The sequence below is a fragment of the Pan troglodytes genome, chromosome 3, assembly GCF_028858775.2.
Source record: "Pan troglodytes isolate AG18354 chromosome 3, NHGRI_mPanTro3-v2.0_pri, whole genome shotgun sequence".
NCBI classification, from domain to species: domain Eukaryota; kingdom Metazoa; phylum Chordata; class Mammalia; order Primates; family Hominidae; genus Pan; species Pan troglodytes.
The window spans coordinates 23448661-23474017 of NC_072401.2; the positions used below are offsets into that span (position 1 = coordinate 23448661).

The window sequence follows — 25357 nt, forward strand, 5'->3', positions numbered from 1 at the left end:
TTTGGGTAACTGTATAACCCTTCCCATTGCCTGAGAAACCAGAGTACCTCCCCTGGGTAACATATAAGGCAAGCACAAATCCCACTGCTACTACCACAGCTGGCCCTCTTTTGCAAGTCTCATCTCCTGGCTGGAGGACAACCAACATAGTCCATTATGGCATCTGCAGGTAGATAACACTGCACCCAGGAAGGAGAAAATTTATACATGACCTCAGCTATCACCATTGCCTCTACCACCTTAGCTAACCAGGAGGTCCTGAGTCTTTCCACATGACTAGTTCATTACTATGACAACCAGCATTTGAGAAAGTCAACACACTGAGGCTATTAAATAACCATGGAATCTCACAGACTTCATCAGTCTCCTGCCACTCCCATCAGAGCTGGTGCTGGTACCCAATGCTGGGAGACTTGAGGACAGGTCACATTACTGGATCCCTTGCAGACATTCTCCAGCACCAGCCTAGAGTGAGGCAGTCCTATTGGGCTGCTAAACCCAGAGGAGCAGCATCATTCGCAGTAGTCTGGGTCTCAGGGACTCTCCTAGTTTAGGAGAGTCTCCTAGTCTAGGAGTCCCTAAAAAGCAGACTACTGTGAATGTTGATCAAGGGACCACCCTGTGGGACAAAAGAATCTAAATGGCAAGTCTTGAATTCCACATATTTCCGTGGTGGGAAGTTTCTTTCAGCAGAGATACAGTTGCAGTGCTGGGCTCAGTGGAGAAAGCCTGCAGCTCTACCCCAACAGTCAGGCAGCCATGGTGTTTATGAAATGTCATGAAGAAGGGAACATCTTTTCTCCCTCATCCACCACTGCAGACACAGCTGGGGCTTCTCCCATGGGGGCTTGGCATAAGTGCACCTATAGACAGCCTTTCTGGAACACTCCAGGGTGACTGCATGCCCACAGGAGGACCACTCTCCAGGTTTAGGCTTGCGCAAGAGGCAGAGTCACAACTCCTCTCTACTTAGAACACCAACATTCTTGGAGATGAAAAATGGTGCCTGTCTGATCTGAATAGCTAGAAAATTTGGTCAGGAGAGTGTCTGAGATGTGTATAACTTTCCTGCTGGCCTGGCAGAAGGGCTGAGGTGGTCCCCACTCTTCTCTTGATAATACTTCAGTGCATTTCACTGAGACCTCCTCCAGCCACCTCTGTCAAGGCTGGGACCTCTGCCCACCATTGCATATTGCATTTAGCCACCTGCTTTAGCTACAGTTAGTTTCTACCCAGGGATACCCCCCCTACTGGCCTGAAGCCTGGAACTATTCAACTCAGTAAATAAAATACTGGAGAAAAAATAAATAAAAAAGAACACACCACAAGGGAATTATGTAAGTTTCAAGAGGCTTCTGCCCTTCCAGCTCCATAGGAGGTAGTGAACTTGTTCACACGCCAGGCACATTGCTACTACAATCAGCATCCGAAGAAGCCATTATACAAAGACTCTCTATAACCAAGGAACTCAAACATACTGTTCACCCTTGAAAGCATCAAGAGCTGAATTAAGCTACAACAAACTATAAGTAATAAAGTCACATCCTTAAAGGGGAAAAAATAAATTTAAAAAACACAGTTAAATAAAAAAATAAATTCAAGAATAATTAGAATAAACAGTCTTCTAATGAGAAGAAATCAGAAAAATAATTCAGGTAATATTACAAAACAAAGTTCTATAACACCCTCGAAATATCACACTAGCTCTCTAGTAATTGATCCAACCTGAGGTAAAAATCTTTGAAATACCAGAAAAATAATTCAAAAAGCTGATTATGATGCTCCTCGAGGAGATACCAAACAAAAGTGAAAACCATCATAAATAAATTTAAAAAACAATTAAATATATAAACAAAAATTTTTCTAAAGAGAAATATATTTTAAAGAAAAACCAATCAGAAATTCTAAAATGGAAAGACATATTTATGAAATTACAAAATGCAGTGGAGAGTTTTAATGATAGACTAAAATAAGTAAAATAAAAAATTTCAGAACTTGAACACAAGCCTTTCAAACTAACCCAATGAGACAAAAATAAAGAAAAAGAATCCAAATAAATGAACAAAGTTTCCAGGAAATATGACATTATGTAAAACAGCCAAACCTAAGAATAATTTGTTTTTCTAAGGGAGAAAAGAAAACAAGAAGTTTGGAAAATTTATTTGAGGAAATAATTAAGAAAACCTCCCCTGTTCTTGATGGAGATATAAATATCTAAATACCTAAAGCTCAAAGAACGCTTGGAAGATTCACTGCAAAAAGAACATCACTAAGGCATATAGTCATCAAGTTATCTAAAGTCAATGTGAAGGAAAGAATTCTAAGAGCATTAAGACAAAAGCATCGGGTAACCTGTAAAGAAAAACTTGTCATGTATTTTTTGGCTGCATAAATGTCTTCTTTTGAGAAGTGTCTGTTCATGTCCTTCGCCCACTTTTTGATGGGGTTGTTTGTTTTTTTCTTGTAAATTTGTTTGAGTTCATTGTAGATTCTGGATATTAGCCCTTTGTCAGATGAGTAGGTTGTGAAAATTTTCTCCCATGTTGTAGGTTGCCTGTTCACTCTGATGGTAGTTTCTTTTGCTGTGCAGAAGCTCTTTAGTTTAATTAGATCCCATTTGTCAATTTTGGCTTTTGTTGCCATTGCTTTTGGTGTTTTGGACATGAAGTCCTTGCCCACGCCTATGTCCTGAATGGTAATGCCTAGGTTTTCTTCTAGGGTTTTTATGGTTTTAGGTCTAACGTTTAAATCTTTAATCCATCTTGAATTGATTTTTGTATAAGGTGTAAGGAAGGGATCCAGTTTCAGCTTTCTACATATGGCTAGCCAGTTTTCCCAGCACCATTTATTAAATAGGGAATCCTTTCCCCATTGCTTGTTTTTCTCAGGTTTGTCAAAGATCAGATAGTTGTAGGTATGCGGCGTTATTTCTGAGGGCTCTGTTCTGTTCCATTGATCTATATCTCTGTTTTGGTACCAGTACCATGCTGTTTTGGTTACTGTAGCCTTGTAGTATAGTTTGAAGTCAGGTAGTGTGATGCCTCCAGCTTTGTTCTTTTGGCTTAGGATTGACTTGGCGATGCGGGCTCTTTTTTGGCCATCAGAGAAATGCAAATCAAAACCACTATGAGATATCATCTCACACCAGTTGGAATGGCAATCATTAAAAAGTCAGGAAACAACAGGTGCTGGAGAGGATGTGGAGAAATAGGAACACTTTTACACTGTTGGTGGGACTGTAAAGTAGTTCAACCATTGTGGAAGTCAGTGTGGCGATTCCTCAGGGATCTAGAACTAGAAATACCATTTGACTCAGCCATCCCATTACTGGGTATATACCCAAATGACTATAAATCATGCTGCTATAAAGACACATGCACACGTATGTTTATTGCAGCATTATTCACAATAGCAAAGACTTGGAACCAACCCAAATGTCCAACAATGATAGACTGGAATAAGAAAATGTGGCACATATACACCATGGAATACTATGCTGCCATAAAAAAGGATGAGTTCATGTCCTTTGTAGGGACATGGATGAAATTGGAAACCATCATTCTCAGTAAACTATCGCAAGAACAAAAAACCAAACACCGCATATTCTCACTCATAGGTGGGAATTGAACAATGAGATCACATGGACACAGGAAGGGGAATATCACACTCTGGGGACTGTGGTGGGTTGGGGGGAGGGGGGAGGGGTAGCATTAGGAGATATACCTAATGCTAGATGACGAGTTAGTGGGTGCAGCGCACCAGCATGGCACATGTATACATGTGTAACTAACCTGCACAATGTGCACATGTACCCTAAAACTTAAAGTATAATAAAAAAAAAAAAAGAAAAAAAAAAAACTTGTCACACTAACAGCAGACTTCTCAGCAGAAACCTTACAGGCAAGAAGGGACTGGGGTTTTTTTCTTTAGCATCCTTACATAAAATAGTTGTTAGACAAGAATTTTTGTATCCAGCAAAACTAAATAAATGAAGGAGAAATAAAGTCATTTTCAGACAAACAAATGCTGAGGGCATTTGTCACTACCAGACCTTCCCTACAGGAAATACTAAAAATAGGTCTAAATCTTGAAATAAACATTTGATATGCACCAGAATAGAACTTCTTGAAAGAATAAAACTCGCAGGGCTCATAAAACAATAAGGCAATGAAGAAAACAAGGAAGGCATAATGATTGGAACAGTACCTCACATCTCAATATTAACATTGAATGTAAACATCCTAAATGCTCCACTTGAAAGATGCAGATTGGCAGAATGGACAAAAAACAAAACAAAACAAAGCAAATATCTGCTCTCTTCAAGAGACTCACTAACATGTAAGATTCATTTAAGCTCAATGTAAAGGAGGAGAAAAAGATATTTCATGAAAATGAAAACCAAAAGTAAGCAGGAGTACCTATTCTTACATCTGATAAAACAGACTTTAAAGCAACAACAGAAAAAAAACCCAAAGATTATTATATAAAGATGATAAAAGGGCCAATTCAACAAGGGATATTGCAATCCTAAATTTATATGTACCTAACACTGGAGCTTCCAGATTCATGCAACGATTACTCCTAGACCTAAGAAATGAGATAGACAGCAACACAATAATCGTGGGGAACTTCAACACTGGACTGATGGGACTAGAAAGATAATCAAGATGGAAAGTCAACAATGAAACAATAGGCTTAAACTACACTCTAGAACAAATGACCTAACAGATACATACAGAACATTCTACCCAGGAATTGCAGGATATACATTATTTTCATCAGCACAAGGAACATTCTCCAGTATAGACCATCTGATAGGCCACAAAACAAGTCTCAGGAAATTTTTTAAAATTGAAATCATGTCAGCTATCTTCTCAGACCACAGTGGAATAAAACTAGAAATCAACTCCAAAAGGAACCCTTAAAACTATACAAATACATAAAAATTAAACAATCTCCCTTGAATAAGTTTTGGGTTAACAGTGAAATCAAGATAAAAATTTTAATAATTACTTGAAATGAATGATAATAGTGACACAAGTATCAAAACCTCTGGGATATGGCCAAAGCAGTGCTAAGAGGAAAGTTTATAGTACTAAATGCCTACATCAAAAAGTCCAAAATTGATAACATAATGTCACACTTCAAGGAACTAGAGAAACAAAAACAAACTAAACCCAAAGTTAGCAGAAGAAAAGAAATAACAAAGATCAGAGCAGAACTAAGTAAATTTGAAACAAAAAATAAAAAAGGTCAATGTAACCTTTGAAATTAAATAGCTGATTCATTGAAAAGATAAACAAAATTGTTAGACTGTCAGCCAGATTAACCAAGAAAAGATTCATATAAGCTCAATTAGAAATGAAACTAGTAACATTACAACTGACACCACAGAAATACAAAAGATCATTTGTGACTAGTATGAACACCTTCATGCACACAAACTAGAAAATCTAGAGGAAATGGATAAATTCCTGAAAACATACAGCCCTCCTAGATTAAATCGGGAAATAGAAACTCTAAACAGACCAATAATAAGCAGTGAGATTGAATCAGTAATTTAAAAATTGCCAGACAAAAAGCCGAGAACCAGATGGAGTCACAGCTGAATTCTACCAGATATTCACAGAATTGGTACCAATCCTACTGAAACTATTCCAAAAGATTTAGATAGAGAGAATTATCCCTAACTTATTCCATAAAGCCACTATCACCCTGATAACAAAACCAGGAAATAACATAATAAAAAAGAAAACTACAGACCAATATCCCTGATGAACAGAGATGCAAAAATCCTCAACAAAATACTAGCTTACCAAATCCAACAGTACATGAAAAAGATAACGCATCATGATCAAGTGTGTTTCATTCCAGGAATGCAGACATGGTTTGACATACTCAAGTCAACAAATGTGACACATCAAGTAAACAGAATTAAAAAACAAAACCCGTATGATCATCTCAATAGATGGAGGAAAAGTATTCAAAATCCAGCATCCCTTTATGATAAAAACTCTCAACAAACCAGGTATAAAAGGGACATCTCTCTTACAATGGCAGCAAAAATAAAATAAAATACCTAGGAATACACTTAACCAAGGAGGTGGAGGATCTCTGTAAGGAGAACTACAAAACACTGTTGAAAGAAATCATAGATGACACAAGCAAATGGAAACACATCCCATGCTCATAGATTGGAAGAACCAATATCATGAAAATGACTATATTGCCCAAAGCAATCTGCATGTTCAATGCAATTCCTATCAAAATACCAACATCATTTTTCACAGAATTTAAAAAAAAACAATTTTAAAATTCATATGGAACCAAAAAGAGCCCAAATAGCCAAAGCAATCCTAAGCAAAATTAAAACCTGGAGGCATCACATTAATGAACTTCAAATTATACTGCAAGGCTGTAGGTACCAAAACCGCATGGTACTGATGTAAAACTAGACACATAGACCAATGGAACAGAATAGAGAACCTGCAAATAAAGCCAAATAGTTACAATCAATTGATCTTTGATAAAGCATACAAAAACAGAAATTGGGGAAATGGCACTCTATTTAATAAATGGTTCTGGAAAAACTGGATAGCCACAGGTTGAAGAATAAAACTTGATCCCTGTCTCTTACCTTATACAAAAATCCACTCATAATGGATCAGTTTGAATCTAAAACCTGAAATCATAAAAATTCTAGAAGATAACCCAGGAAAATCTCTCCTGACATTGGGCCTAAGCAAATAATTCATGACTAAGACTTGCTTTTGAAAGCAAGTGCAACAAAAACAAAAATAAATAAATGGGACCTAATTAAACTAAAAAGCTCCTGTACAGCAAAAGAATTAATCATCAGAGTAAACAGACAACCCATAGAATGGGAGAAAATATTTGCAAAGTATGCACCTGACAAAGGACTACATATCCAGAATCTTCAAGGAACTTAAACAAACCAGAAAAAAAAAAAAAACAAATAATCCCATCAAAAAGTGGGCAAATGAATAGGGAGTCTTTACCCATTTATTCTAAGTGAAGTAACTCAGGAATGGAAAATTGCTGATTTTGAGGAAATTGCCACTTCTATTTATTACTTGGGAAGTGAAATTCTTGTTATGTTTGAGGGAGTTAGGCAAAGGAGTAGGAGGGCTAAGGAACACAGAAAGTATCTGTAATGGCCACTGTGAGGAATGAAGAGTGATCCAGGGACATGTGAAAGAATTATTGAAAGGAACTGAAGTTCAGCTGAGTACAGAGAACATATATTTGCAGGGGTGTGATTTCCTCCAGAAGGGTTCAGCAAGATTACATAGGAGGTATATGTTTTAATTTATAGTAGTTGGGGACTTTTATGGGAGTTGAAGTTCTTGAGAAAGAATGGTTCAAATAATACAGCATGAGATCTAGACTTGTGTTTCAGTTATCTATTGCTGCATAACAAACAACTGGTAAACTTAATGGCTTAAAGCAACCTATTTCTTTTTTTTTTCTCATGCTCAGTAATTCAGGCAAGGCTCAGCTGGACAGTTCTTCTGCTCTGAGTAGTGTCACTGGGGTTATTCACTCAGCTGCGTTCAGGTGAACCTAGATTGGGCTGGAAGGTCTATAAAAAATTCATTCTCTTGTCTGACATCTCATTGCTCCCCAACATAGTCTTTCTCTTTTTCTCTCTCTTTCTCCCTCTTTGCTTTGCTTTCCCATCTCTCTTTCTCTACACATTATGTTTCATCATTTAAGAATCTAGCCCTAGCTTCTTTATAGCATAGAAGCTGGCTTCCCTAGAGAATAATGTCCCTTCTGCACTTTCCATTAATAACAATTCCAGCCCAGCTTCAAAGAGAATTATAGAAATAGGATTCACCACTTGATCAGAGGATTGACCTACATATACAGGGGAGAGGACAATCAGTGACAGCCATATTTGGAGACTACCCACCACAACAAGATAAGGGGAATAAAAGAAATACAGTTAGGTTCCAGATATGCAATTTAAAAAACTGGGATTTTATTTGTACATATATAGGAAATAAATGGCTGGGGTTTATTTTACGGGTGAGGTTATTCTACTCCTAGAGGGAACTGTAGTAGACCGAGTTATCTTTCATTATAGTGTCACAAATTTTCTAGCCAAAGTTTGAGGGCTCAGAAAAAAAGTAAAAAACAAAACAACCCAAAAACTTCATATAGCCTTTCTTACTTGAAATTTGATTTTGACGTTAAGACTCAGTTCACTCTGAGGGAAAAAAAAAAGTAGCTTGGACATGAAAATGTCACATTAAATTAGGCTCTTCTTGGCCTCTCGGGAGATGATAGAATTAGAATTTTCTCTGAAAACATGTAATAATTTGAATCTTAGAGGTAAGGAAGGATATTCAGGAAATATATGAAGTCAGTATAGTAGATGTAGGATACTCTCTTCCTTTGGGGATTCATTCCATTTATGGCAGCACTCAGCTCCCTTTTGAACCCAGGGACATTCATCATCTAGGGCTTGCCATTCCTGGGTTCAAATATTCTCAGGAGCACCTGTCCTGGGATTTCCTTATCAGAGTTGGCTCTTCCACCTTGACCCTCTATACAGGTTCTCTGCCTGTCCCTTAGGGCTTAAGACTCTGGAGTGAATGTGAGTCTACATTTGTATCTCCCTACTTGTTCAGGCTTTCAGTTTTAGACCATCTACCTTTTTGGCCTACGGAAAATTGAACTACATCTTCTTGGAGCTTCCCTTTATTACTTTTCTGAGGCTGTGCCATAGTTCTGGATTAACATTACAAAGTACCACGGACTGGTGTTAAGATTTCCTGGCTTATTATAGTCAAAATCTTAAGCTCTTTTGGAAGAGTGGGGTTTGAAATAAGATGGATACACAACAACAGGAGAAGATGTTCCTGGCTGGGAGAAAGTTAGTAGGAAAGAAAAATGGACCATAATAAGCCAGGAAATCTTATCACAAGCCTTTCTTTGTTTGAGTCTGTTGCCTGCTTGAGTGGAGGCAAAGGACATGGAAAAGACAGAGATAACAAATTAATAATGCAAATGTCTTCCTGCCACATTTTCCCACCACTCCCAATCAATGATGATGTTTCTGTATGTCTACCTCCAAAAGGGAACACTAGCTAGTCTTTTAAACAGTACCATCTAAGTGAATATAATCATTCAAAAGGGTGAGGGAAGCCTTTTGAGCTCCTACAATCCTCTTCCCTGACATATGTATCCACTTCTATAGTGGCCTTTTGGAGAAAATTCCTGTTTTCCTAGTCATTCAAAGAAGTGAGTTCAGTGATATGCATTTCAATCTAGGTAGAATCAAAGGAAAATAATGAGGCAGATGAGGGTGTGTGGAGCAGTGTAAAATTATCTAGTTATAATACTTAACTAGTGGATTACTCACCTCTTGTAGAATAGGGTCTGTCAATGTGTACACATTGACGTGAATCATAAAAATGCTCATGTTAATATTGATTTACAATATCTGAGCACTTTTCTATCTACAATTGCATTTGAACCTGGATTCTACTCATAGAACATTGCCATGAAAAAAATTTACTTGTCTTTTCTTCCCTTACAATATAGGATTCCTAATTAAAAATATAATGAGCAGATGCAATTACTTGTCCCCAAAACATTCAAGAAACAGAGAGCTCACTGCTTCATGACGCCAAGTATTTTAAATGTACAGCTCTAACTGTTCAAAAGAATTTATGTTTTTACCAGAGCTGATAGCTATCATCCATAAATTTCATTCACTGGCCTCAATGTGGAGCTTAGAGAAAAAGAGAGCCAACCTTTGGAGTCAGGTGCACATGGGTCAAAAGAGTAACTTAAACATTTACTGTGTATGATTTTTGAGAAGTGGCATGAACTCTCCAAGTAACAGTGGGTGATCTGTAAAATGCTGGTAATCATACTGACCACAGAGGATTTTTCTGGGTACTAAAAAAAGTGTTGAAGCATAAGCCGTTAAATGATAGTAGTTTACTTAATCCTCTCCCAGTAGAGGGAACTTGATGATGAACTTCACCGATTGCTCTGTATTGTATTATACCAGTTTTCCATTCAGGCTCCAAGTCACTGCTTTCACTGTGAGTGTGTCTGCTTCAGTTAGCATTCTCCCCACTCATGTAGCGTTTCAGACTTGCTAAAACCATGCCACAGATAATCTCACACCTTACAGCTGAGGGTTAATTAAAAGGCAACATGCTCTGAATGAGGGTCTAGCCAAAGTCCATGTGTAGTTCAGGTTTAAGTTTTGTGGACATTCTTTCCCTGGCTCAGAGTTCCTTCACTTTTATTTCTGAGCTCCACTAGGTTTTAAATTATTGGTCTTATTAAATGCTTGATAGTTTCTTCTACAACCTGTTCCTCCTTCTGCATACAACATCACTATGCATAGCATCAATATCTTCCCAGTTACTTGTGCCAGAAACTGGGAATCATACTTGCATTCACACTCAGCCTAAATACCACAATCAGAGTAGGCTCTGTCAACACAACCTCTCAATTATATTTTATATCCATCCTTCCTCTCTGTCTCCCCTGCCACCTGGTCTAGATTTGTACCATCCCTCCTTGGAACTGTTGTAGGGCTTCCCAAATGGATTATTTCAAGTTAACTGAAGAACTTATAAAATTGAATTATAACCTAGCCTTTATTTAAGAAAACTGGGGTTTCTGTAATATATTTAGGAAGACCTCTATACCACTGCTGTCTGTCTTTCTTTTGATTATTAAAGTAGTAAGTTTCCAGTTACCTGGAAAATTCAGTAATGTGGAACCTCTCATTTAACTGTGATGAACAAAAAAGAGGACTAATATAGTGCATTTATTCAAGATTGATTTTTGCGAAAGATTGTTCCCATTTGTAGTTTGTACTTCTGACTCATGGAGTCTCTCTTTTTGTTCTGGCTGCTTTGAAAAGCCAAGCAAAAGTTCCTTCAAGCCCAGCAGTTAATTGTCACAGTGATGCCTGTTTGATGACTCGATATTTATTTTAAGAGGAACTGCATCCCGTTGGGCCTGCCAGGATGAGTTAGCTGCGAAATGCATTCCTAAATAGCTAAATGATTCAGCGCAGAAACCCATATATAAAATTGACTTTGTAATGCAGCTACATGTCTCTCTGTTGGAAAGTCTGTCTGTTTCAGTTCTGTGCTTTATTTTATAATTCAATATTGCATATGAATAGGTAATGGAGGGAAGCTTTCCTGCCTCACAAAACCCATGTTACAACCAATATTTCGTTAAGACTTCACCCAGTTACTTGGAAGCTTCCTTTGACGAGGAGAGCTCAGTTATATGGAGGTAAATGTATCTGAAAATATTCACAATTGCACACTGCAGTTTGCAAATAACAACTAGGATGCTCTTGAACCGAGAAACCCCCAAGAGGGTACTTACCTCCTTTGCATCAATAAAGTAAAACAGCTTCTTATCAGAGGCTGACTTTTGCTTACAGCTAGAAATCTGGCTAAACCCAGTTTCTAACCACTTAGAGACTTCAAATAATTCCCAAATTATACCTTCCTTCAAAGGGAATATGCTTTAAATCAAGTGTTTAATGTTAGGAAAATAATAATTCACATACTTGCACACCTTAGCAGCCTGTTTTAATTTAGAAACAAAGAGAAAAGAGAACAGCACAGATTGTGCTTTGGTCCCAGCCTCCCCACTTCCCCCAAAAGTACTCAGGAAATATGCTTCTTTTTAAAGAATAAGGACTTAATCAGCACTGAACCCCACAGTGACTCAACTGGGCATTTTCCTCAACAAATAGTAGATTAAGGATAAAAATGTGGTGTTTTTCTGATATAGGCCTAGTGATGTAAGGTTGCTGTTTACAAGGTCCAGAGTACCACTTGGTTTTCATTAAATTCTGTGTGTGTGTGTGTGTGTTTGTGTGTGTGTGTGATGGCTAATTTAAGGTGTCAACTTGACTGCAGAACTCAACTAATACAGTGTGTTTCATTCCATTACTACCAAAGCAACCAAAGGCTATCAATGGACTGGGCATTTATATCTCCATGGCTCCCTGTATTCTGTGGACCACCTGAGAATTATGGGGGGAAAACAATCCTTGCATTGACAAAATGTGTGATGTGGGTGGGATGAGAGATACAGCGTGCTGCCAAGGATGGCCCATCTTAATGAGAGTTGTGGGAGAGAACAAGGTCAGTGCTCCAGATATTCAGGTAGATAGGAACCCGCTTTCTCTCCTATGTATCTTTATAGTCATTCAAATTATTTTTTTGCATTCTGTGGTTTATTTAAGAAACCCCAGATGAGAAAGGCTGGTTGAGAATCAGGATGCACCATTTCTAATGTTGTCATTTCACAAAGTTATAAAATTTTGAGAAAGCCAATTAATTACATTTAGTATCATTTTCTTTATCTGTGAAACACATAAGAAGGGCTGGTTGATTTCTGAGATGCCTTAGTGCTCAAAGAACCTGAGGTGAGTGAGAAGGGTGGAGGAATGCAGAGTGATTATTCAGACCAATGACATGCTCAGGAGTTTTGTACCTTCACAGTTCAAACTTTTTGTATATATTTTTACACTGGAATACTTTTTTTCTTAGATCAAAGCAAGAGAAAGAAAGTGCCATAGAATCTAGTTCAGTCTTGTGGCCAACCTTTGAATTTCTTCTAAAATACTTTTACTAAATAACTACATATTCCATACTTGAATGCCTCTAGTTACAGAACACTCATAATCAGCAAATTTATTCACTCCATTTTTGAAGCATTTTCTAACAATTTTGCCCTATGTAATATGTTATTTTTTTCAGCTCTATAATAGGACTACAAAATGAGGTGACATTTTTTATACAAAATAGTCTCTCCAAAGATGGTCTAGTTACTGGAAACTCACCCTTCTCTGTGCTTTCACTCCTTTCTCCTGATACTGTCTCATATAGACTTCAGACAACCCTTGGAATCTTCTGTGTCAACAGACTTAACCTACCATGGTGCAAGTTACCATGTTGTCTGGGAGAGAGGCAAGCTAATGCCTGGCTTCCATACGAGAAGCCTAGTACCAGGGTCATACATGGTGCCCCTGGAAAGAAAATGTTGTTTACAACTATAACCAACTCACACCAATTGGGACCCACATCAGTAGGGGCACATAGGCTGGCAGTGCCTCCAACATGGGTCCTTGGATAACTAATAGGCATTAAAGTTTCCAGTTCAGTTTAAATAACTGAGTCTAGTTCTTTATCATGGACAGACTACCTGAGAATAGTTAATCCAATTCGTTCTGTTTGTCCACACCATCAGCTGGGTGGCATTCATCCACCCCATGAAATTACTGTGCAACTGCTTTGGTAATGGAGGAGGGGAAACATCTGGAGGTGTTGGTGGGTGTTATGAGTGGGAGGCATAGGAACTGGGACCCTCTTCTGCTGTTTCTGATAGACTTCTCCGTAAGGTTAAGGTGAGTGTGGTCAAATTGTGCTGGGAGCTCTCTGGTAGACACAGCAGTTAATCTACTTGCAATACTTTGAGAGAGCTGTATCAGAATGTTTTCTTTAATGGTTTTTGTACAGGGTGTTTTCTTCCTACAAGTGGATTTGAAGGACAGATGATCATTAATGTCCCCCTCTCTCTCTTATGTACCTCCATGAGTTTAAGTTGCTGAGCACTGGGGTTGTTACTCTCTCTTCACTGATCCAAAATCAGTGTGCCCATTCCAAGAGCTGTAGCTTCACTTTTTCTCCAGTCATCCCCTATTCACACTGAGATTTTTGTTAGAAACAGTCTATTAAAAAGGGTGAAGAACACTTTTATAAAATGTAGAGACACTAATTATGTACTCCAGTCATGGGCCACCATAGAGGAACTCAGTGAGACATGTATTCATTATCTTTATGATCTAGGGCCATGTCAATACGACAGGAGAATCCAGGTGGATGAACTAGAATGAGCTCTGAATTCTTTAGGTGTCCTTTTGGTAAGGTACCTCAAAGATATATCAACTAGATTTTGTTAGAGTTGCTGTTAAGGGAAAGAAAAAATTGTCAAGCTTAGGAATTGTCAGGCTAGAATCCTGAATTTTCAAAGTAGGTCTATATAATACCTGCCACTTTCTTCCTGACAATTACCCAAAAGGAGCTAAAAGGAGATAATACCTTTCTGTGGAAAGGCTGTATTCAGTGACCAAACTGTCTTCCTAAGATGTATGGATTTGGAGGTGTTGAGAGAGGTAGAGTCAGAAAGCTTTTTGAGTCCATTTTGGAGGCTGTTCCAAACATTGTGTACCGATGTTAGATTGTAAATTGTACAGAAAGCTGAAAACATGACATGGATTAATTTTACAGGTCATAATGGTATGGCTAAAGTTGGATAATTGGGTACAGCAACTCATAATCTGAAAAAGTATTGACAGTGATGAGGCATCATTAATCATCTTGCAAGGGGTTAAAGTTCTGACACACTCAATCTACGGAGAACAGATGGGGACCACCTCCTGTGAAATATGGTCTTTCCAACTGCAAGAGCAATTGGTCAACTTTGGGTAGGATTCATATCTGGTATGCAGTAGTGGTCTGTGCCTCAGAAACAAGGGATCTTTGACTTTGTGCCCAGTCTGTGATGGTGGATGCATTGTCATGTCCAGTACTATGAGAGATCCTGGCAGCACTAGTGACAAACTGGGCTTAGTTAGCAGCTTGATTCCAGTTGATCTCATCATAGAGCTATCTCTTGCCATAAGGGTCATCTACACGAGTGACTCAGATGGTTTGGTTAGCAGCTGTGATTTGTCTCCAGAGTTTGTAGCCAAAACAAGGTATATCTTTCACCTGCCAACCTATGGTTTTCCAAGTGGCAGACAAAGAACCAGGTTATTGAAAACAGGAGCCACTAGCTCAAGGATTAGTAGGAGTTGAGAATGGCCTTGAGTTTTGTTCAGGGAGCCAACTGACCACATCTACTTTCTGTTCTATATGACTGGAGCTGAGATTTAACAACTGCAGTAGCCAGTGAACATAATTGGGTTTCAGTTTAGATGAACTATTAGTAAACCAGGCCCAAGCATTTAAGGGAACTTTAATGTATTGAGGGCCCTATTGAATCAGCAGCTTTGTGGAGTATAATGTTTCTCCTGAAGGGATAACTTTCACTTTTTAATGAAAGTTTGAGATGCTGCTTGGGCCAGACTGATTACATTACTGAATATACCATTTCAATTTCATAAGCAAATTTTGTTGGGTCTTTTCTACCATGTTGGCTATTTGTTTAAAGTTGAATCACTCTAAAATGGCAATACCAGCCTGGAAAGTAACAAGGATTCTATGGGTCAGGAGTTCATTTATGTCAAGAGCCCAAGAGCAAGTTGAAAGACACTTTATGAAAGATGTCTACTTGGTAGACTTCAGAGGCAGTGACTTCAAACCTAAGAAACTCCTCTGAATTGAGGTTACCATGGTTTGCCTGAGGCTTCACTTGGCAAAAATCATCAGTCACAGAGATCTTTAGTGTTAAAGGGATCACTGAGACCATGGGTCCCCAGAGATATTACCATTTCTTTATACACAGTTCTTCTCAATCAGGAGAATCTCCTCAGGCACTTATGGGATGAGGAAGTATAAGCATATAGTACAACACTTTCTCTTACATATTCAAATGAAGAAGCAAAAAATAAAAATAAAAATAAAAACACTAAATTGGCCCAAAGGCATTATCCACAAGGTCATGTTCACTTTCCTTCCTCACTCTTAACCCAACTCAAACTCAATCATTTGAATGCAGGTAGGCCCTCTTGTCATGGGACTGGATTGGATGGTGAATTTAGCACCTTTATCCAAAAAAAGCCGTGAAAGTTTGTGACTGTCTTCTCCCCAAAGTTTTACTACATACTCAATGGATATGACTTTCAGTCTCCTTTGGGAACAGGGAGAGCTTTGATCTACCCCAATGATCTTTATGTTTAGAGTAGTTAAGATCAGGGTAGAAGGGGATAGAGGGCTAGGGGTCCATGGAGAGGAAATGCTTCTGTGCCAGCTAACAAGACTTTGCATTACTTTCAATTTTGAGTGACATAGCAGCAGCTCTTGCTTCAGTTAAACAAATTTTCAATGTTTCCAGCCCATATAGTACTTTAGGTGATGAGGTCAACATTATTGACATCATCTACTTCAGCTTTGGTGACTGCTTTTCTTAGCAGCCACAACCACATTGCTTTCTGAGTAGATCTACCAGGTTTGCACACTGTGGCTGACTTGGGCTTGACTCCTACAACCCTTATTCTTTTATTTTGTTTTATTTTATTTTATTTTATTTTATTTTATTTTATTTTATTTATTTATTTAGAGGCATTCACCTTAATCTGAGGCACTTGCTAACCCATTAGCAAGATAACATCTTGTAAGTTCTTGCCCAGTTTCAACATAAGAACTATAGGGAGCTTTCTAGGACAGTGGTGCTAACTGCAAGAATTTAATCTGTTTTTTGGGGTCAGTGTCTCATTTTCCAATAGGCCATTTTTATCAGCACTGTAACCCCAATCTGATCAATAAGAGCCCTACTATTAGTGCTTCATCTATGGTTTTCCACAGGACTTTGTCTGTTTCATGGAAATCTGCCTGAGAGGGACAAAGCTCTCTTATACAAGCCAGGATCCATTAAAAAAAATCTGAGCATTTTTACTATCAGCTCTGATGGATCTCAGATGGCATGAAGATAAATTGCATCAGGCAATGAACTATAATACTTCCTATCTGTTACCATCCTTTCTTGTCAAGCAGTACATACTCTATTCCCTTATCTCCCAAGACGAGCAGCCAAAGTTCTCATGAAATGCCAGTTTTCTGCCTTCAGTGGTCAAGAATTCCCTCTTTTACCCCTCAGTGTAAGTTCATGTCTCTGTAATCCTTGTCTAAAAGGGGACAGAACCTTCTTCCCAGGTAGGGCAAACCTTAGACTGGTTGCTACAGTGTTACAATAGGGTGGACCTGACCCTGATCACCAGATTGGCCCTCCTCAAGCCTAGGGGACAGATGGCAACAACGAAGGCACTTTACAGGAAGTTCCAGGGTTTTTATTTATTCATTCATTCATTCATTCATTCATTCATTTACAAACACTTAGTGTGTATCTACTAATGCTAGGCACTTTTCTATGTGCTAGGAATTTAGCAGGAAACAAAATAGATAAAAATCTATTTGCAGAATAAAAGCTCCAAGTAAGTAAATTACAACATATATTGGAAGATGGCAAAGGCTGTGAAGAAGAAGCAGAAGGAGGAAAGAAAGGGAGAAGGGGAGGAGAAGAAGAAGAAGGAGAAGAACAAGAGGAGGAAGAGTAGGGAGGAGAGAATGGGACGGAAGATGAGGAGAAGAAGGAGAAGAGAAAGAGTGGGAAGAGGAGTGAAAATGAGAATAGTATACTAGAATTCAGGTGTGGAGAGGGGGTGGGGGCATGATGTGGTGAGAGCAGGGTGTAGCTTAGTTGAGGTCTGGACAGCTTGGTTGACAAGGCGAGAATTCAGTCAAGAATTGAAGGATTGGTAGTTAGGCAAACTGAATTGTATGGAAAGAACATTTCATTTCCTATCATCTACCCATGACCTAGAACAGTGCCTGATACACAGTAGCTCAATGAAAACTCACTGAATGAATGGAAGTGGAGGCACCATCTGTTGAGTCCTGTTCTTTGTTCACAGACTGACATGAAAATTCCACATTTTATCTTTGTTCAGTTTCCAACTCTCCTGTGAGCAAATCGATAAACACGAACACATAAACCCAATGATCAAATACTTTTTAGTTGTAAGCAGAACATTTAATGGTTCAATCTGGAATATTTTAACTGATCTGGTTTCCCTTAGGAACAACAAGCAGATTCTTGTTTTGCACCTACATGACTAAAGGAACTCACTAGAGGGATTCTCTCCCTCAACAAAAGGTGGATCTGTTCCAAAGACAAATTTCATTTTCTAACTAGAATGCAAAAATTGCTGGCAGACCCAAATTGCAGATTTCTAATTTCAAAAAAATGAGATTGAGACTCCATCTACTGTCTATTACATTAAGCCAACATGTGTCTCCCTAAATTTTGCCCATGGTCCCAATCCTACTTTTGGGGCCATTAAAATGAGTAGAATCCCTCTTTTATATATTGATGCTAAAATGTTTGAGGCAGACTGAGATCTTCCCTGCGTTTTCTCTTCTCCTGGAGTAAGTAACTTCATCTTAAAAACAAAAAAGATTTCATTTAAGACATTGGAATTTCTCCACTATCTTATAAAATGTCCTCTAAAAATGTTCTAATTTGCCTTAAATTGTGGTACTTACAATTGAATAAGTACACTAGGTGTGTTTTGAGCAGCACAGAGAAAAAATATTTCCATCTCATTTGTTCAAGATATATTTTTATTCATGTAGCTTAAGATCACATTCTCTCTTTTAGGGTAGTTTCATCTCCTCATAAGTAATTATTGAAATTATTTCCAGCTAAAACAATTATTGTTTTCAGCTGTGCTCTGCTAAGCCAAGTTGTCCCTGTGTTCTACTTGTGTAAGTTGTTTATAGGAGAACCCCAATAGTAACTTTACACTATTTCCTATTAAATTTTAACTCACTAGATTTAATTACAATGCTTCGTTCTGTCAAAATATTTTTAATTTTGGTTTCATCACCCAATGTATTTGATTTGTTATTTTACCCAAGTTTCATCTTACTGTCATATTAGATCAGTTGGTCTTTCTAATGATTATTCAAGGTAGTGAATTTAAAATTTACATGAACAGAAAGCTTTTTGAAGTAAACTGTTACACAGTATTCTAATATATAAAGATTGTACTTGTCAGTATAATTTTATTTTGCAAGTTAAATTATTAATATTTATTTATTATGAAGACCTTCATATTAGCTAAATGAGGCAGTTGTTGTTGAACACAAAATTTTCAAATCAGTGTTTATGGATGACCGATGAAATCAGATCAATCTCATTATCTAATGTACTTGAATATTTTATTTTGGTTTTACAGTATTGTGAATATTGTTACTGAAACAGAAGTAGTTGCAGTAGTCTCTTTGGTTGGTTGATTTTCAACTCCATTGTCTTTGCAATCTCAAGATATCTTTTTTTAATGAAATAAGATGTTTGAGAGAATATTAGAATTTTTTGTTTAAAGCAAAGTACAAGTAATTTTTACAACTGTTCTCAATAACTTATTCAACAAATATTTCTTGAGAATCTCCTATGTGACCAGCACTATTTTATCTGCTGTGGGCTGAGTGATGTATAATAGAAAAAAGTAACTGGCTCTTGGTACCTACATTCTAACGATGTGAGACAGAAAATAAACACATGCACATATAGATATGTGTGTACATGTGCACATAAATTGATGTAGTTCAGTGTGTGTGTATATATGCATATTGTATGTGTGTGTATGGGGATGTTATATTGTAAAACCCAAACCTGCGTCTGTGCAGTACGATAGGGCTGGAGAAAAAATACACAGTTTATGGACTCTTCTCACTTTATACTCATGTCCATTAAACTTGAACAATACTACTTGGTGGTTATATCACATTTCCCCAGTCCACTCTTCTACTTTTCTTGAGGACTATTTTGCACCTTCTTTTTTCTTCTCAATCATGAACAGTTTTCCCATTCTCACTTGCAGCCAAAGACTGTGCTTCCTACTTCTCTGAGAAAATAGAAGTTATCAGATGATAGGATTTGTAGTGTGTCAATATCTACTCACCTTTCAATTTTTGTTTTCACTATAGCCTGCGTATTTCATAGATGAAAGAGCCATGCTCCTATTTAATGCCAACCCATCTACTTGTTCCCTAGATGCCATCCCCTTTTGCCTATTCAAAGACCTGTTTTCAGCAATCCTCCTTTATTTTTCCTACGTTTGCTTTCTACTGGATTAGTTTCTCCCATCAGTCCTCCTTTTGATATCACTTCCTCAAACAGCTACTGCTTCATTTCTTTGCTCTCCTTTGAAACAGAATTCCTCAAAAGTATTTTCTATTCTCATAATCTCTAGTTCTTCTTCTTCAATTTTTTAATTGCTTGATACCGTAGTATTTTTCTAATGACTTTGGTTTTTTCGTTATGAAATATAACACAAGCAAAAAATTACCTAAAATAAAAGTTGATATTAATAGCTTAATAAATTATTAAAAACTCATATGAAAACCACCAAAATCAACAAATTGGATATTTCCAGCATCTCAAAAGCCCTTCATTGGCTTCTTCCAAATTACTACCTACCTCATCTCTTCCAATAGGTAATCATTCTCTTGATCTTTTATATTATTTCTTCATTATATAGCTCATATACCAGTTACGCATCTGATATGGTTTGGCTGTGTCTCCACCCAAGTCTCACCTTGAATTGTAGCTCCCATAACCCCCATGTGTTGTGGGAGGGACTCAGTGGGAGGTAACTGAATCATGGGGGCGGGTTTTTCGTATGCTCTTCTCGTGATAGTAAGTCTCACAAGTTCGTTATAAAAGGCAGTTCCCCTGCACATGCTCTCTTGCCTGCTGTCATGCAACGTGTCTTTGCTCCTCCTTCACCTTCCGCCATGATTGTGAGGCTTCCCCAGCCATGTGGAAACGTGAGTCCGTTAAACCTCCTTTCTTTTATACATTACCCAGTCTCGGATATTTCTTCATAGCAGTATGAAAAGGGACTAATATAGCATCTCTAAGCAGTTCAGTTTTATCTGTTTCTGAACTTCGTTTAAATGGAATTATGTAGTCTTTGTGTCTGTGCATTCTTTGTATCTGGTTTCTTTTACTACACATAATGTTTGTGTGATTACCTGTGTGTTATGTGTACTAGTAGTTTGTTCATTTTCATTGCTGTGCGTGGTATAAATGTACTACAGTTTGTTTTTCCATTCTGTCATTGATGGGATTTGGTTTGCTTTTATATTTTATTTTGAAAAATGCGATTATGAATATTCTTGTACGTGTCTCTTGATTTTTATGTATACACAGTTCAGTGGCATATATGAGATGTAAAATTGCTGACTCATAGGGACACATATCTTTAGTTGTAATAATGTCACATTATTTTCCAAAGTGTATTAATTTACAGTCTCACCCTCAGTACCTGAGAATTCCAGTTGTCCACATGCTTGAAAAATTCTTAGCATTTTTAACCTTTTTAATTTTTTGTCATTCTGGTGGGCCTGTAGTAGTAATCCATCCATTTTAAGTTTACATTTATATTATGACAATTAAGGATAAACACTTTTTTTTTTTTTTTTTTTTTTTTGAGACGGAGTCTGGCTCTGTTACCCAGGCTGGCGTGCTGTGGCGCGATCTCGGCTCACTGCAAGCTCCGCCTCCCGGGTTCACGTCATTTTCCTGCCTCAGCCTCCCGAGTTGCTGGGACCACAGGAGCCCGGCTAATTTTTTTATTTTTAATAGAGACGGGGTTTCACTGTGTTAGCCAGGATGGTCTCGATCTCCTGACCTCATGATCCACCCGCCTCGGCCTCCCAAAGTGCTGGGATAACAGGCGTGAGCCACCTCGCCTGGCCAGATAAACACCTTTTCAAATGGCAACTGGCTATTGGGACACCACTTCTGTGAAGTATCTGTTCAAGTCTCTTGCTTGTTATTTTTTGGTTGTCACTATTTCTTACTGTTTTGTGGAGGTTCTTTATACGTTATTCTGGATATTAGTTCTATGTCAGCTATATAGATGAAAATAACTTTTTCCAACTCATGCTGTCTTTTAACTTTCTTAATGATAATTTTCGTGAACGAAATATAGTTAAATTTATTAATACTTCCTTTACAAATAGAGCTTCTACATCTTATTAAAAACCTCCCAACTCAATGTTATGAAGTTATTCTCCCATATTATTTTCTAAAACAATTATTTATTTTGCATTTTATATTTAGATCTTTATCCAAAAATTTGTATTTGTTGATCATGTGAGACATATGTTAGTTTATATATTTTTTCTTCATGTAGGCATCCAATAATCTTTCCCCAGATATCCACCTGGCTAACTCCCTCTCTTGTTTCAAGTCTCTGGTCTCATGTCATCTTATCAATAAGGCCTACCCTGACCACCCTAATCAAAATTGCAGCCTATATCCATCCTTCAAACACTGTCCCAGTCTCTGGCACTGTATTCTCTTATGGTAAACTGTACCATTTGTTTATTATCTGTTTCTTCATTTGCATGTAAGCTCCATGAAGGAAAAAAATCTGTGTCTATTTTGTTCACTGATTTATGTCAAGTACCTAGATGGTGCCTGGACCAGAAAAGGTGCTTAACTGATACTTGAACTATATGAGTGAATAAAGCAATGCACAAAAATAGGAGAAAATACTTTGTTCAAGCCAGTGCCTACACTTCTTCATGTAACTGTATGATTTATTGTATTGATGGTATCCAATATGTGAAATTTTGAAATATGGTGCATTTGAGCATGTGCACTATTTTATTTATTTATTTAAAGCCTTTAAAATAATTAAATATTTTAAATAAATGTTTAATAAAATATTTTGGAAACTCTGAAGCTGCTCTGTGGACATCTAGGTTCCTGTGAAATGCCCGTTCATTCAACAGATATTCACAGAGCACCCACTAGGTGCCAGTAAATGTATGAAAAGTCCTGTGGAATAAGACTGAAGTTGTCCTTGCCTTCAAGCAACTTGCAATTGCCTAAGAACACAGTTTAAAACCACAAAACTAAGGTATTTAAATTTAATTCCAATCTTTGTGATTCAGGTTAAGTGGCTCCAGCAATGTAAGATTAGTGTCAGAGAAGGCCTAAAGAAATCATCAAGGAAAGTTATTTTGAGCATGAGATGAGGCCCTGGATCAGGTCAAGATCCACCCAGGACTTGACTTAGTGTCTAGGTCAGCCTGTGACCTACATGGCTTTAAGTAAGTTTCCTGAGGGTGGATTTTACAGGACTTAAAGGTTTCCTGGGTAACCTTTAAGAGAAGGTAATAGAAGGAGCATTCACATGGAAGCAAAGACTTATTTTGAGTTTTAATTTACTCAATTGTTATATTATTCATTCATTCATCAAATATATGTTGCATCTGCATCTTTTCAGGGTGAGGTAGGCACTATTGTTACTCTCATAAATACTCAGAGATGTTTAAAAATAACTTGCCCAAATCTATAACATTTTTAGGTGGCAGACCTGGGCTTCATTCTTTGGTACTCTGGCCAGAAATCAAAATCTTGGCCCCTCCTTTATTCATTAACTCATTAACTGATCAATTAATTCCTTTGTCTAGCAGCTACCTAGTGAGTGCCTACTATGTTCCAGGAAGTATGCTAAGAGCTGGGATAATGGATGAACAGGGCAAAGGCTGTTCTGATCTTTTATGAGCTGATGGCCAAGCGATTACCCACATGCAATGTGGTTTATAATTATGCTTGGACTTTCTTTATCACAGGTTTATTTTGAGCATCTAAATGACATACAAATTTGGGAGCATTTTTGTAAGCTACAAAGTTCTCTACAGTCAGCAGTTTATCATAATTATTATTTATTCAAAGGTTATATGATTCAATAATATTAAAAAATTATTCTCACAATTTGACATTCCTTCTATAATTTTTGTTTGCTCTCTTCCTTTCTCCTTTATGCGAGTAAAAACAAATATTTACAAGTTGACATAATTTAAATGAGCCCCATTTATAGGAATTTGAATTTCTAAAATTTATTTAGAAAAGTAAATTAAACAGTAGTTCTCTTAGTTTATTTAAAACATCATTTAATATATAAAAGTATTGGATTTGCACATACATTTTCAAGGATATGCTGTATATGTTTGCACTAACTGGTTGTGGTGCTTATATTGAAGCCATTTTTAAAAAATGAAACAACAGACCAAAAATACCACTTTTTCCCAAAAGAGTCAGGCATCTCTGTCCTGAGTTTTGATTTCTTGATTGCTGCCACATTAAAAATTTTTGAAAAAATTAGGAATATGTATTTTAGTAAATTATGTATCAAGTACATAAAATCTGGAAACAGATGGCAAGGGTTATTAGCTATATGACCTTGGGGGGGTCATTCAACTTCCCTGTTGTTGATTCTCCTTATCTGTAAAGTGGGAATGATCATAACAAACTATTTCTCAGTGTTGTTGTGAAGCTCAAGTGAGTCAATATAAATCAACTGCTTATAACTAGGTCTGCTGTCTGGTAAGTTGTTATTTCTATTTCTGCTAAAAAGAAACCTTCAATCTTTTTGAAAAAGAAAGAAAGGAGGGAAAGGAGGAAGGGAGGAAGGAAGAAAGGAAGGAAGGCAGGGAGGGAGGGAGGGAGGGAGGGAAGAAGAAAAGAATCATTAGATTTAGAAAACCTGACTGTAGTCAACTCTTTTCTCAGAGTTTTGATTGTTAAATTCATTTCTGTTGTCAGAAAAAGAGAGAGCGAGTGAGAGAAAGAATAGCTACATGTGATTATCTGAAGCTGAAAGCCAAGCACAAGTTAGATAGCAGCCATGAATGCAATGCCCGGTTTTGAAGAGGAGCTTAAAACATAAGTCAGTGTCTGGACACATTTGTTAAATTGTCCTCAGCATTTCCATGTAGATCCTATTATTTCTATAAATTCCTTCATAATATTGCACTTTTTGTCATGATGAACACAACCTCTCTTATCTCAGAAGTGGGGTTTTCCAGCTGTTGGACTGAGGAAGCTCTATTCTTATGAGTTTCATATGGAAGCAGCGATAAGAAAGACAACACTGTGGTATTTTAACTAGCTGCTCTGATGAAAAGCTTCCATTGTCAGGTGGTGTAACACCAATTGTTAATTTTAATCAAAGGGAATCTAATAGCTTAATGAAATCATTGACATTAGATGTTCCTGGCCCTCCAGCAAATTGCTGACCATATTATGGAAGTTTATTTTTCACATATTAAAGTAATTACACTGCAGAACCCAGCAAACTTATTTATCAATTTTTTTGGTTTGTATTAAAGAAGCCCTTAATTCCTATTTCATTATGCTCTATGTAGCTGCTTTGTAGGTGAGAGAAATACCATGTTTTTAACTTCTTAATTGATGTAGATCTTTGGCAAAATTCTATGGTCATACTGTTTCCTGCATTTTCCATCTGAGGGGACAAAATGTATTTTTGTTTCCTAATATTTAGATATTTGTGAAGAGTCTTGATCAAACCACCTTTTGTTTTACATGATAATTATATAAAATTATTGGTTATTGATTGATCACTCTATCAGCTCTCATCCTGTGTGGTGTCTTACAAATCACTCCTAGGATAGTTTCCATAACCTCAAAATGTAAAGTGGTTACTAATGAGCCTTCTAGCAGTCAAACAATAGGAGATTTTGAAATTCTGCTATAAGAATTAAAGACCATAAAATGTAATTCTTAA

General features: G+C 37.3%; 1 protein-coding gene across 4 annotated transcripts in view; it reads left to right on the forward strand.

Moving 5' to 3' along the window:
- LOC461139 (cytosolic beta-glucosidase) overlaps positions 1 to 25357 on the forward strand; it is a 1143797-nt gene that overhangs the window by 340460 nt on the left and 777980 nt on the right. The window lies entirely within an intron of this gene.